The sequence below is a fragment of the Nyctereutes procyonoides genome, unplaced genomic scaffold (genome assembly GCF_905146905.1).
Source record: "Nyctereutes procyonoides isolate TBG_1078 unplaced genomic scaffold, NYPRO_anot_genome, whole genome shotgun sequence".
Lineage (NCBI taxonomy): Eukaryota > Metazoa > Chordata > Mammalia > Carnivora > Canidae > Nyctereutes > Nyctereutes procyonoides.
The window spans coordinates 24,561,546-24,576,129 of record NW_026575024.1 but is presented as its reverse complement, the minus strand read 5'-3'; the positions used below and the strand labels follow the sequence as shown (position 1 = coordinate 24,576,129).

The 14,584-nt window shown below is 40.9% G+C and overlaps 1 protein-coding gene across 1 annotated transcript in view; it reads left to right on the top strand.

Moving 5' to 3' along the window:
* The first annotated feature begins 3,994 nt into the window (after nt 1-3,994).
* ASIP (agouti signaling protein) overlaps nt 3,995-14,584 on the top strand; it is a 53,508-nt gene continuing 42,918 nt past the window's right edge. Inside the window, exon 1 of the mRNA XM_055305132.1 lies at nt 3,995-4,079. The gene's annotated coding sequence lies outside the window, so the exon portion shown is untranslated. The remainder of the gene's footprint in view (nt 4,080-14,584) is intronic.

Sequence of the window (14,584 nt, the reverse complement as noted above, 5' to 3'; positions counted from 1 at the left end):
ATACATATTGAGATGATTATATAGTTTTATTTTTTTATTTTTTTTAATTTTTATTTATTTATGATAGTGAGAGAGAGAGAGAGAGAGAGAGAGAGAAGAGAGGCAGAGACATAGGCAGAGGGAGAAGCAGGCTCCATGCACCAGGAGCCCGACATGGGATTCAATCCCGGGTCTCCAGGATTGCGCCCTGGGCCAAAGGCAGGCGCTAAACCGCTGCACCACCCAGGGATCCCGATTATATAGTTTTAAATTACATTAATAAATTTTCTTTTTTAATTTAAATTTTAGTTAACACAGAGCGCAATATTGGTTTCTGCAGTAGAATTCAGTGATTCGTCACTTACATATAACACCTAGTACTCATCACAAGTGCCCTCTTTAATATCCAACGTATATCTAGTCCATCCCCCACTGACACATAAAGTTTCTAATGTGGAACCATTCCTGTGGTAATATCCTTCTTGATCATGAAATTGAATTTTATTTGTTTATATTTTATTTGGGATTTTTGCACCTATGTTCATGGATAAGATTAGCTTGTAATTTTTTCTTCTTCTTTTACTGTCTTTGTTTTTTTACCTTAAAGGGTATGCTAATCCTATAAGCTAGCATGATGTATCATCTTTAACAACTTTTTTTCACCATTGCTTCTTGCACTCCCCTATTTCCTTTTTGGTTCCTTTATTCTGGTTTGAGTACATTCCTTAATAGTTCTTTCAGTAAGAGTATTTTGGTGGTAAATGTTCTAAGTCTCTGTAGGTCTTTAAATATGTTTATTTCACTTTCACTTCTAAATTAGTTTGTCAAAGTATAGACTTTTAGATTTACCCTGTCCCTGGACACCTCTGGACTTCATCAGTTCTAAACCCACTTTAATGTTAATTTCTCAGTTCAACATTCCTGAACTACATAGATAGTATGAATTTGAAACACATGGCTAATGTAGTGCATGCTTGGAGAAGTAGTTTCTCTCCAGTATCTATTTCCTATCCACAGTACTGGTTTATGAGCCATAATTTCCTTGTGACCCCAGGGTGCCAGAATAAAGAAAGGGTATAACTACTTTGGAAAAGTTTGGCAGCTTCTCAAAATGTTAAATATAGAGTTACCATATGAACCAGCAATTGTACCAAGAGAAATGAAAACACATGTCCACATAAAAATTGATTAACCAAGTATATAGTTCACAGTTCTGCCACTAACTAGCTGAATGAATCACTTAATTGCTCTGGGTTAAAGGTTTTTTTTAAATATGTAAAATGAAATATATATATTATATATATTAAATTATATATAGTTTAATATGTAAAATAAAATATATATTATATATTAAATTATCTCAAAGAGCTCTTCCAATAATAAAATTCTGTGAAATGGAAATGGAAATTAAATTGGAGATGCATTGCTTAGTAAAGGTCTCCCATAGTCGTATGTGCTCAAGGATAGAAGATAGAAAGCTTTAGCATGCTTATTTATCTCATTTGTCCTTAGAGGGCAAAAGTCTCCCTGGAATATCTTTCACCAGAGGAGCTAGAGAGCTCCTTGGCTGGTGAAGGAAATGACACTGTAAACTCCAGAATGCTGTCTGGACAGCTTTCAAGTCCAAAGGGAGGACTATACAAGTTAGTAGAAAGAAGGTAACTTACAGAGGGAAGAAAATTCTTTTATGTGCATCATGCTCTGTGCTAATTTTTTAAAAATATTTTGTTTGACAGAATGAGAGAGAGAGCACAAGAAGCAGGCAGAGTGGCAGGCAGAGGGAGATGGAGAAGCAAGCTCTCTGTTGATCAGGGAGCCCAATGCAGGACTCATTCCCAGGACCCCAGGATCATGAGCTGAGCTGAAGGCAGCCACTTAACCGATTTAACCACCCAGGTGCGGCCATGCTAATTACTTTCTATAGCTATATCATTTATTCTTTATGTATGATGTAGATTTACTGGCCCTATTTTTTAAATGTAAATTTTTGAATAGAGGGAAAACTGAGGCTCACAGAGTTTAAGTGATTTGAAAGCCCATATGGCACTGATGAAATGGTACTGATGAAATCCTAGTTAAGAAATCTGTTGGTCTGGAAAACTGTGTGGAGATTCTTCAAAGAGTTAAAAATAGATCTGCCCTACGACCCAGCAATTGCACTGCTGGGGATTTACCCCAAAGATACAGATGCAGTGAAACGCTGGGACACCTGCACCCCGATGTTTATAGCATCAATGTCCACAATAGCCAAACTGTGGAAGGAGCCTCGGTGTCCATCAAAAGATGAATGGATAAAGAAGATGTGGTCTATGTATACAATGGAATATTACTCAGCCATTAGAAATGACAAATATGGGGATCCCTGGGTGGCGCGGCGGTTTGGCGCCTGCCTTTGGCCCAGGGAGCGATCCTGGAGACCCGGGATCGAATCCCACGTCGGGCTCCCGGTGCATGGAGCCTGCTTCTCCTTCTGCCTGTGTCTCTGCCTCTCTCTCTCTCTCTCTGTGTGTGTGTGACTATCATAAATAAATAAATTTTTTTTAAAATGACAAATACCCACCATTTGCTTCGATGTGGATGGAACTGGAGGGTATTATGCTGAGTGAAATAAGTCAATCGGAAAAGGACAAACATATGGTCTCATTCATTTGGGGAATATAAAAATTAGTGAAAGGGAATAAAGGGAAGAGGAAAAGTGAAAATATCAATGAGGGTGACAAAACATGAGAGACACCTAACTCTGGGAAATGAACAAGGGGTAGTGAAAAAAGGAGGTGGGTGGGGAGTTGGGGTGACTGGGTGATGGGCCCTAAGGGGGGCACTTGGCGGGATGAGCACTGGGTATTCATGCTAAATGTTGGCAAATTGAACTCCAATTTAAAAAAAAAAAAGAGGGATCCCTGGGTGGCGCAGTGGTTTGGCGCCTGCGTTTGGCCCAGGGCGCGATCCTGGAGACCCAGGATCAAATCCCACGTCGGGCTCCTGGTACATGGAGCCTGCTTCTCCCTCTGCCTATGTCTCTGCCTCTCTCTCTCTCTCTTCCTCTCTCTCTCTCTCTCTGTGTGTGTGTGTTACTATCATAAATACATACATAATACATACATACATACATACATACCTGTTGGTGGCGCCTGGCTGGCTCAGTCAGTAGAGCGTGCAACTCTTGATCTCAAAGTTGTGAGTTGAAGCCTTATGTTGGGCACAAAGCTTGAAAGGAAGAAATAGAGCGGAAGGAAAGGAAAGGGAAAGGAAAGGAAAGGAAAGGAAAGGAAAGGAAAGGAAAGGAAAGGAAAGGAAAGGAAAGGAAAGGAAAGGAAAGGAAAGGAAAGGAAAGGAAAGGAGGAATCTGTTGAATTCTGGCTGTACCAGAGATCTGTCATGGCTAAGAGATGTTTCAAATTATCAAACTGCTCCGAAGCCATGAACAGGAGGCCCCTACATAGCAGACTTAACTCCAGGGAGACCCAGACAATGCCTGGAATTCAACTGCACCAAATCCTTTTGGTGTCCAAAATTAAGTTTTGTGCATTTTAATTTCAAGCTGCTTCCATATTATAAATGTGATAGAAAAGTAGCCTTAAAGGGCAGCACCGGTGGCGCAGCGGTTTAGCGCCGCCTGCAGCCCAGGGCGTGATCCTGGAGACCCAGGATCGAGTCCCACGTCAGGCTCTCTGCATGGAGCCTGCTTCTCCCTCTGCCTGTGTCTCTGCCTCTCTCTCTCTCTCTCTCTCTCTCTCTGCATCTCTATGAATAAATTAAAAAAATTAAAAAAGAAAAGAAAAGTAGCCTTAAAGCAAAATAAGTCACACCAGGGAAACTCCTGCTGAGTTGTAGCACTCTGGGAGGTAGAGATCCTTGAGTCAGAGGAGGCCAAGGAGCAGGAGAATTTAGAGGCCCTTTAGCCTTAAAAGTGCTGTAGATCTGGGAGGCCAGATAAAGTAGTCTGAGGGGTGGCGCCACAGCTTGAGGTTATTAACAGCCCAGTGTTGCATAAAAAGGAGTGGGAAGGCAAGGGATAACTTTGGTCAAGCTACCAAAGTCACCAAACCAAAGCTTGGTCTCTGATTTCACAGACCCTTCCAACTCAGCAATTTTCACAGGTAAGTCCAAAGGAGAATTGCTTCAGGAATTGGACAGTTTAACTCTCTTCTGCTAATAGAAGGATATCATCACTAAAATCGGAAAGAAAATGGACCAATGGTGATGACATGATTTACTAATGAGGTCAACTTATTTTTCTACAAGGAGCTTGGCAGAAATTCTCTAAAACAATAGACAACCCCCAAATCCTTTATATCTAACTTTGAGATTTGGGGTGGCATTTGGCAGCAGTAAACTTCCTCATTATGTTTAGCTTGGATTGAAAAGCAAAATGTGTAGTCTTTGGAAATGCACTGATTAATGAATGAAGGGAACAAAGAGGAATCAATTGCTTATTTAAATGTTGCCATTGATGATCCACAATTAGAAGGGGAGTCAAATAAATAATTATAGCCACAGACATTTGTTCTTTGTTAGAATCTAGGCATAGAGTCTCAGCACTAAACTAGGGTGGGCAGAAAGATTCATTGGTAGAAGATTTCTGAAATTCTGAAATCTTTTCCATAGCTGACTTATATCCTTTCAGAGAGGAGTTTGTTTTCAATCTTTGTTTTCCTTTGGCATCTAAAGGCCCTTCTCAAAAGAAAAGTAAATTCCCTGCTCCAGACTAGGACAAAGTATGTAAGGTTTGTCATTTTCATCTCTGCAAGGCTGAGTGTCTAATGATGGTGTTTTTACCTTTCTCTTAGGATAGCCTTGAATTTCCTAAACTGACTTTGAGAGACTCAGATTTTTTTTGAAAGATTTTATGTACTTACAGAGAGGCAGATTTTATGTACTTACAGAGAGGCAGAGATATAGGTAGAGGGAGAAGTAGGCTCCCCATAGGCAGCCTGATGCAAAACTCGATCCCAGGACCCCAGGATCATGACCTGAGCCAAGACAGAGGCTCAACTACTTAGCCACCCAAGTGCCCTGAGAGACTCAGATATTGTATTTTATAAATATTAGTTACAGATTTTATCTATCACTCATGTTATCTGTGCAAAATCAAGAAAATATATTTGAATGGATACAAACTTAGAGTACCAGTCCCTATGGCAGATAAGAAGTGATCCTTGATTATTTAAATACAAGGCACACCTGGAACACTTTATTAGGAGGGAACTAACTCAAGTTGTTTCACCACTTGAAAATGGGACAGGACCATTGCAAGAGTAAAGAAAGTTATTTCTCAAAAGCCAGATCTCCAGATTCAAAAGAGGAGAAAGCATTATTCTTTTCAAGGTTCAATCCTTAGAACTGATTCTACTTTGCTGGTTTATGGCATTTCCATACTTTGCCTACACTTTAGGTTGAGCCTGGATCGGTTGGAGGTGGGAGATAAAGGAAGTACCTTTTGGAAAACCTGTCTTCCTCTTGGGTTCCTAGGGTCATATTTGCATGATTTGTTCTAATAATAACACTTTGTTCTAATACCATTTTATTCAGTCAGCCAGCTCCAGGTATTTATTGAGCATCTATTATGTATGCCGTCCTATCCTAGGTGCCAGAGAGGATGCAAAAAGAGAAATCTTCAGCAAAATTTACAAAATGTAAAAGTGTTTACACTTGTAAAGGAAGTGAAATTGGCCTTTGAAAATTCTCTTCTTGGTTTTGTTGATTTACATCTAGTATCTAGTAGTCCCAGTTTTAGCTCCCACATCCTATGGCTGATTTACTATCATACATCAAAACTTTGGTTCCCAAAAGTTTAGGGCATATACCGGTGATAGTACATGAGATGACACTGACTTTAGGTGGTAAATGGACAAGCATAAAATAACAAAGAATTACATCATGAGAAAATAATTCCCTTGCAGTCCTCTTTCAAGCCTAGATTACCTGTGGAAGAAATTCTCATTTGGGCCTAATAGGTCATGAACATAATCCAACACTTACTAATCTCCTTTTCAACCAAAAAAAATAGACCTCAGGCCTGAAGTTTTTTTTTAATCTGGCAACAGTAGCTATTTAGAGCTTAATGACACTGCTTTGTTCATTTTTTTTCTAGGATTATATTCTTTTTGTGACAAATGAACTGATATGATATAAATTTTCTCCTCCTCCTAGCCTGCAGCCCTTCCTCAGCTGAGGCTGGTAGACTGCTGCCTTTGAGACACACAGAAGCAGAGAGACTACCTCTGGAATAGGCAGGGAAACCTTTGGTAGAATTGTCTGGTCCATTTTTCTGGGGCTACCCCTGCTTCTACAGACAAGCTACCTTGTCTACCTCTGCTTCTACAGACAAGCTACCTGCAGAGCTTCTGTCAGCTTTGCCACTGTCTCTCCACAGCCTGTCTAACTCAGAGTCACAGGCCAGCTCTGCTTTTAACCAGGAGTCTAGGCAAGAGTTTCAAGTCCCTTTAGGATTCCATTCGTCATGTTAACCCAGAGCTTCGAGTCAATAGCTGGGAATTTCCTCTGTGACACCGTGTCAGGGGGAAGTGCTGGGTGCCACATTGTGCCCATCCAATGGATTGAATCTGTTGCACCCTTGCATCATCACAATCACCCCTGACTTTACCAGGTGCTTTACAGAACTCCCCAGATGAGAACTGAGTAAGGTATAGATATGAAAGCAGTTGGTAAACTCCAAAGCCCCAGAAAAATATATAAGACAATTCTACCAAAGGTTTCCCTGCCCATTCCAAAGTTTAGTCCTTGAATCTCTGTCCTTTTCTTTATTCCTGTTCTCCTTGGGCAGTTTCATCTGTTCCCCTGGTTTTAATTATGGTCTATATGTAAGTAACACCCAAAATCTGCATGTCTAGTTTATATCTCTCCCCAAAATGTTAGCTTTTATTTTGAACAGATTCCTACATATCTCTATTTCTGTGTATCCCAGAGATACATTAGAGCAAACAGAACTCACCTCCTTCCTCACTAAACCCTGCTCTTCCTCTGGAATTTAGCATCTAATTGGTAATACTGTCAGCCACACAGTCACCTGAGCTAGACACTGGAGAGCGTTTCTTGATTTTTCCTTTGCTTCACCCACTTCCATCCAAGGCCCTTAGATCTGTTGTTTCTTCCCTAAACTCACTAATTCAGGTGCTTATTTTTCTTTCCCCTCTATGATTCTGCTTTAAGTTAGAGTCTTTTCTCTGTTCTCCTTGTCTCCAGATGTGTTATGCCAATCTCCCCTCCACACTTCTGCTAGTGGATTTGTAAAATTAAATCTGACCATATGTATCCTCCATTTGAAACCTTCAGCAACTCTACAGGATATGATCCAGGCTCCTTGATCTAAAATGTGTAAGGCCCTCCCTGTCTGCTTCCTCTGACCTTAGAGTCCCTCCTGTCCCTACAAAGGTAAGGGAATCTAATCATCATCTTTGGAATGGGCATCTCATCATCATCTTTGCTATTGCTGGCCTTTCTGTCTCAAATGGGGTCTCCTTCTGTTGTCAACCTCCTGCCCCTACATAGATACTATTCATTTACAATTCAGCTCAGACATCACTTCTTCTAGGAAGGAAGCCCTCCCACTCCCTGGCCCATTAGGTGCTTACATATCTTATATATATCTCTACATGCATCTCATTCATTAACGTTATTTATAATTTATTATAATTACACTATACTTATGTGTCTGTTATCCTGAACTGTAAGCTCTTTGCAGACAGAGACATCTTTATATCCTCCATTTCTAGTATAGTGCATGACATAAACTAAGTCCCTAATTGTATGAATGATTGAATGTCAGAAAAGTATTCTTAGGTTTAAAAAATGTCTTTGATAATAGAAACGGAAAAATTGTTTTTTATTTTTTTAAAGAACTATTTTTTTATTTTTATTTATGATAGTCACAGAGAGAGAGAGGCAGAGACACAGGCAGAGGGAGAAGCAGGCTCCATGCACCGGGAGCCCGACGTGGGATTCGATTCCGGGTCTCCGGGATCGCGCCCTGGGCCAAAGGCTGCGCCATCCAGGGATCCCGGAAAAATTGTTTTAACTAAACCTCAATTACCTGATGTTCTCGTGCTCCAAATCCCTGAGCATTTTAGCTAGTGAACTGAATTAATTTTTCTGAATATATTTATGCCAAAATTACATAGTGACATTGCAAAAAGACATTCTTAGACATTTCAGTGCTCGATTTGGTGATTACAGATCTTGGCTTCTCCTCTTGTCTCCACACTACTGGGTCTCCAAAGAGCTCCAGCTGGAAGAGACACACACATCTCAGATATTCTTCTCCCCAAACCAAGTAGGGGGCAGAGCTCTAGTATGGCCACCTGGGGGAAGTGCAGACTTGCAGATGGGTTTCACAGCTGCGCTTGGGGAGTCCCAGTCCCAATCTTGTGTGCCACTCTGCCCAGCAACCTTTCCTCCCACTTCCAGGGGATGTCCTTGGCTAAGTCTACCTTTGACTCAGGCTCCCATTGAATTGGTAAGGGAGGGACTGGAATAGTCATGTTCATAGAGCAGCATGCACACCCAAACACACATATCCTGGAACACTTCCAGCTTTGAACTCCTGAGAGGCAGGTTAAGAAATCAAATTGGAGGTTTCTTTGAGCCAAGAAACCTAAATACTTTAAAGGAAGGGGTGAGGCTGGTGTTAAATACTGTTAATAGGTAAAGTTTTGTCCCACAACATGTGGATCATGGAAATATCACATTTCTTTAGTTTTCTAGATTAAATATCCTTGGCTTCCATCCACCAGTGGGTAGAAAATCCAACCTTGGTCCTTTTTCAGGGGCTTATAGGTATTTGGGGAAACTCTCTAATCAGTGCCTGCCACCCTTGGAGCTCTTTGCCCAGAACAATTGCCTATTCTAGGACCTTTTCTCTAAGCCTAGCTGGGGCATGGAGACTTCTGCCAAGGCTCCCAAATAGCAGTGCCTTTGCTCACCTCCCTGAGCACATGGTCCTCCCCATTCAAGGTTTTACCCTCCCAGAGGTCTGTGGGAGAGTGGGAGCAGGACCTGGCTGCACAAGGAGACTGCCGTGCCCTTTAGCACCATTTACTCCAGAACCAGGCTCAGGAGATTCTCTCTTCTTTGCCCTCCTCTAATTCAGAGTGCTTCTTTTTCAGTAAAAACAGCTTTCTCACCTCTGAGACTTTGAACTGATTTTAAAAACAAAAAGCCTGTTAAATTTTTTTTGTTTCCCTGAAGTGAGAAAAGTCCTTGATCTCCAGAACAAAAGGCCCTGGTCACTCTTTTGGAATGGGGAGTATAAAGAAAGGTAGAAAATATTCATTCTTTCACAAAGAAAAAAATGGCTGAAACCACAGAAAATACGACCATTAATTCCCCAAGCAGGTTAGCCTGTCAAACACTGAAAAACAGCCTGTCTCATACTTTGTTCCCAGAATGTAGGGCATCTCTAGGAAGAGGCAGTAAGCCTCTTGGTATGGAGATCCATACTGATACTATACCAGCCTCAGACTGGGTAGTGTTTCAAGTTGGAAGTAAGCAGCAAATTTAGACTCTGCCATCTTCTGCTAGGTCCTGGATTAACTGGGGAGGGCGGCACTGGTACTCCCAGGTTCCAATTCCTGGGAGCTGTTCTGGTTTAGGCCTTCTCATGTCCTGATCTGAGGAAGGAGTTTGAAGAACCATGAGAGAATTACCCCAAGATCACATCTAACCCTTGAATAATTAGTTGGATAATGAAATAATAGAAGAGAATCCCTTTGGTCATTGATTTGCATAAATTTTTATCTTAATAATTCATTAAAATATTGCTTTATTGATTACCAAGATTTTTTGCACCCTCTTAAATTTTAAAGATTTTATTTATTTATTTATTTATTTATTTATTTATTTATTTATTTATTTATTTAATTTTATTTTTAGGTAATCTCTACACCCAATGTGGGGCTCAAACTCACAACCCTCAGATCAAGAGTCATGTACTCCAAAAACTGAGCCAGCCAGGCACTCCAGTATCCCCTTAAATTTTACACCCTTGAAAAAAAAAACAAAAACAAAAACAAAAATTTTACACCCTTGATGTGTGTTTTGCTTATCTCACCCTAGTCTGTCCATTGGCAGCTGCCCTTGCCTTAGCTACCTGGAGCACTTGTAGCTTGGGGGAGGTATGGAGTGGCCTAGAACTGGCTAGGCATGAGACCCCTGGTGGGACACAGTCATCTCATCCTGACCTTGGGTCAGCATTGGGGGCCCAATATTCTGGCCTAGCACTTTTCCCAGACCTTCAGCTGGACTGTATTGAGGCTTTACCTGTGAGGTACAGTGAGACCTCTGGGCATCAAGCCAAGAGTTCTTTGACTGATTTTTCTCATGGATGGAGAAAATTTGCTACCATACCACCATTCATCAGGAGTCATATAAGATTACTACAGAATCTAGGTTATTCTGTTATCATCATATTCTTTTTTTTTAAGATTTTATTTATTTATTTGACAGAGAGAGCCAGAGAGCACAAGTAGGGGAATGGCAGAGAGATAAGGAGAAGCAGGCTTCCTGCTGAGCAGGGAGCCTGATGCAGGACTCCATCCCAGGACCCTGGGATCACGACCTAAGCTGAAGGCAGATGCTTTAACCAACTGAGCTATGCCCCAAGCCCATATTCTTTAGCATGGCCTATAATAAGACCAGCCTTTCACCATTTCATTCATGTTTCTAGCTTTATCTCTAGCCATTTTGCTATGTACACTCTGCGCTCATCTCAGGGAACAACTTGATTTGCCTTCTGTTTTCCAGGTATAACAAATACTTTCATGCTTCCACGCTTTTGCTCATGCTTTTTCCTTGCCTGGAATATCCTTTTTCTTCCTCTCTGCCTGATGAATTCTTTACTTATCTTCAAGACTCAAATCATATGTATCTCTCTAGTTTCCCCTGAATATTCCCCTTACTGAATTCCATAACACTCCTGATAGACTCTGTCCCATTTTCAAGTAGTAGTTTTTTTCTGTGTCTCTTTATCAGATGGTAAACTCAAGGAAGTGAATGGCTTGAAAACTTAAGGAAGAGCAACTCCTAATTTTACTTCCTCTTCCCATCCTCTTCGACCTATGAGTTAATTCATCTTTGTATCCTCAACTCTTAGCATAATGCTGGGTACACAGGGAGTATTTAAAGGTTTGTTGAGGGATCCCTGGGTGGCGCAGCGGTTTGGCGCCTGCCTTTGGCCCAGGGCGTGATCCTGGAGACCCGGGATCTGGTCCCACATCAGGCTCCCGGTGCATGGAGCCTGCTTCCCGGTGCATGGAGCCTGCTTCTCCCTCTCCCTCTGCCTGTGTCTCTGCCTCTCTCTTTCTGTGACTATCATAAATAAATAAAATTTAAAAAATAAAAATAAAAAATAAAGGTTTGTTGACTATGATGAAAGCTGGAAGGCATCAGACAAAATGTGGTTATTATTTTATTTTCACTTTCTATTTCCCCTTCTCAGAAGATTGGTTACTGGTCCCAATTTCCTCTCCTGATCATTTCTGTTCTTCCTGGCCATATGTATACCATTCCAATTTTACCTAGCTTTCCTTGGCTAGCTCTCCCAATCCTAACTCTCCACTCATTTATTCCATTGTTCAGCACATATTGATTGAACATCTGCTGCTCTGCCGACACTATTCTAGGCACTGAAGATGTAGCAGTGAATGAGATAGATGGGATATTTTCATAGAGCTTACATTATGGTTGTATAACTCAGACCAAAACAAGTAAACAAATAAGATACAGGTATACCATGGGGATATTGAAGGTTTGGTTCCAGACTACCATGATAAAGGAGTATCTCAAAGCAAGTCAAATGAATTTTTTGATTTCCCAGTGCATATAAAAGTTATGTTTACACTATACTATAGCCTATTAAGTGTGTGTTATGTCTAAAAAAAGTACATACATTAATTTAAAAAATTTTTTTTACTAAAAGGATGCTAACCATCATCTGAGCTTTCAGCTAGTCCTGATCTTTTTTTTTTTAAGATTTTATTTATTTATTCATGAGAAACACACAGAGAGAGAGGCAGAGACACATGCAAAGGGAGAAACAGGCTCCATGCAGGAAGCCCGACGTGGGACACAATCCTAGGTCTCCAGGATCAGGCCTGGGGCTGAAGGCGGCACTAAACCGCTGATCCACCTGGGTTGCCCTAGTCCTGATCTTTTTACCGGTGGAGGGTCTTGCCTTGATGTTGATGGCTGCTGACTGATCAGGGTGGTGCTGAAGGTTGGGGTGGTTGTGGCAGTTTCTTAAAATAAGACAACCATGGGGATCCCTGGGTGGCTCAGCGGTTTGGCGCCTGCCTTTGGCCCCAGGGGCGCAATCCTGGAGTACCGGGATCAAGTCCCGCGTCGGGGTCCCAGCATGGAGCCTGTTTCTCCCTCTGCCTGTGTGTCTCTGCCTCCCTCTCTGTGTCTATCATGAATGAATAAATAAATAAATCTTAAAAAAAAAATAAGACAACCATGAGGTTTGCCACAACAATTGATTCTTCCTTTCACAAACAACTTTTCTGTAGCATACAATGGATGCTGTTTGATAGCATTTTATCCATAGAACTTCTTTCAAAATTGGAGTCAATCCTCTCAAACCCTGCCACTGCTTTATCAACTAAGTTTATGTGATATTCTAAATTCAGCAATCTTCACATCATCCTAACCAGTAGTTTTCACCTCAAGTAGCCTCTTTCTTTGGTCATCTGTAAGAAGCAAGTCCTCATCTGTTTAAGTTTTATCATGAGCTTGTGGCAATCCAGTCATACCTTCAGCTCCATTTCCTGTTCACTTGCTATTGCCACCACATCTGCAATTACTTCCTCCACTAAAGTCTTGAACCCCTCAAACCATGATGGTTGAAGTCAACTTCTTTCAAATCCCTGTTAACATTGCTATTGTGACCTCTTCCAATGAATCACAAATGTTTTTAATGGCATCTAGAATGGTTAATCCTTTCTGGAAGGTTATCAATTTACCCATATCCATCAGAGCAGAGGGATTACCATATATAGCAGTTATAGTCTTATGAAATGTATTTTTTAAATAATGACTTGAAAGTTAAAGTTACTCCTTGATCCATGGGCTGCAGAAGGATGCTGTGTGGGCATGAAAACAACATTAATCTCATATATCTCCATCAGAGCCCTTAGTGATCAGGTGCATTGTCAATGAACAATAATATTTTGAAAGGAATCTTTTCAAAGGATTGAAGCAGTAGGTCTCAACAGTGGGCTTTAAATATTCAGTAAACTTTGTAAATAGATGTGCTGTCATCCAGGCTTTGTTGTTCAGTTTATAGAGCACAGGCAGAGTAAATTTAGCATAATTCTTAAGGGCTCTAGGATTTTTGAATGGTTGGTGAGCTCTGGCTTCAACTTAAAGTCACCAGCTGCATTCACCCCTATCAAAAAAAAATCAGCCTATCCTTTGAACCTTTGAAGCCAAGCATTAACTTCTCTTCTCTACCTATGAAAGTCCTAGATAGCATCTTCTTCCAATATAAGGCTGTTTCATCTAAAATCTGTTGTTTACTGTAGCCACCTTCATGAATTTATCTTAGCCAGATCTTCTGGATAACTTCCTGCAGCTTCTACATCATCACTTGCTGCTTCACCTTATACTTCTATGCTATGAAGACGCCTGCTTTCCTTAGAACTTTTGAACAAACGACTACTAGCTTTGAACTTTTCTTCTGCAGCTCCTCACATCTCTCAGCTTTCATAGAATTGAAGAGAGTTAGAGCCTTGCTGTGGATTAATCTTTGGTTTACGGAAATGTAGCTGGTTTGATCTTCTGTCCAGATCACTAAAATTGTCTCCATATCAACAATAGGCTGTTTTGTTTTCTTATCATTTGTGTGTTCACTGAAATAGCACTTTTAATTTCCTTCAAGAATTTTTCCTTTGCATCAAAACTTGGTTAACTGTATGGTGCAAGAGGCCTAGCTTTTGGCCTATCTCAGCTTTTGACATGCCTTCCTCACTAAGCTGAATCATTTCTAACTTTTGACTTAAAGTGAGACATATTTGATTCTTACTTTCACCTGAGCACTCAGAGGCCACTGTAGAGTTCTTAATTGGCCTAATCTACACATTGTCGTGTCTTGGAGAAAAGGGAGGCCTGAGAAGAGGGAAAGTGATGAGGGAATAGCCTGTTGGTGGAACAGTCAGAACACACACATATATCAGTTAAGCTTGCCATCTTTTTGTTTGTTTGTTTGTTTTAAAGATTTGGTTTATTCATGAGAGACACCGAGAGAGAGGTGACATAGGCAGAGGGAGAAGCAGGCTCCCTGCAGGAAGCCTGATGCAGGACTCAATCCCAGGACCCTGGGATCACGACCTGAGCCCAAGGCAGATGCTCAACCACTGAGCCACCCAGGTGCCTCTAAGCTTGCCATCTTATATGAGCATGGTTGGTGGTACCCCAGAATAATTACAACATCAAAGAACACTGATCACAGATCAACATAACAAATATAGTAACAAAATTTTTAAAATATTGTGAAAATTGCCAAAATGTGACATAGTCTCAAAGTGAGCAAGTGCTATTGAAAAAATTGAACCAATAGACTTGCTCAATGCACGGTTACCACAAATCTTCA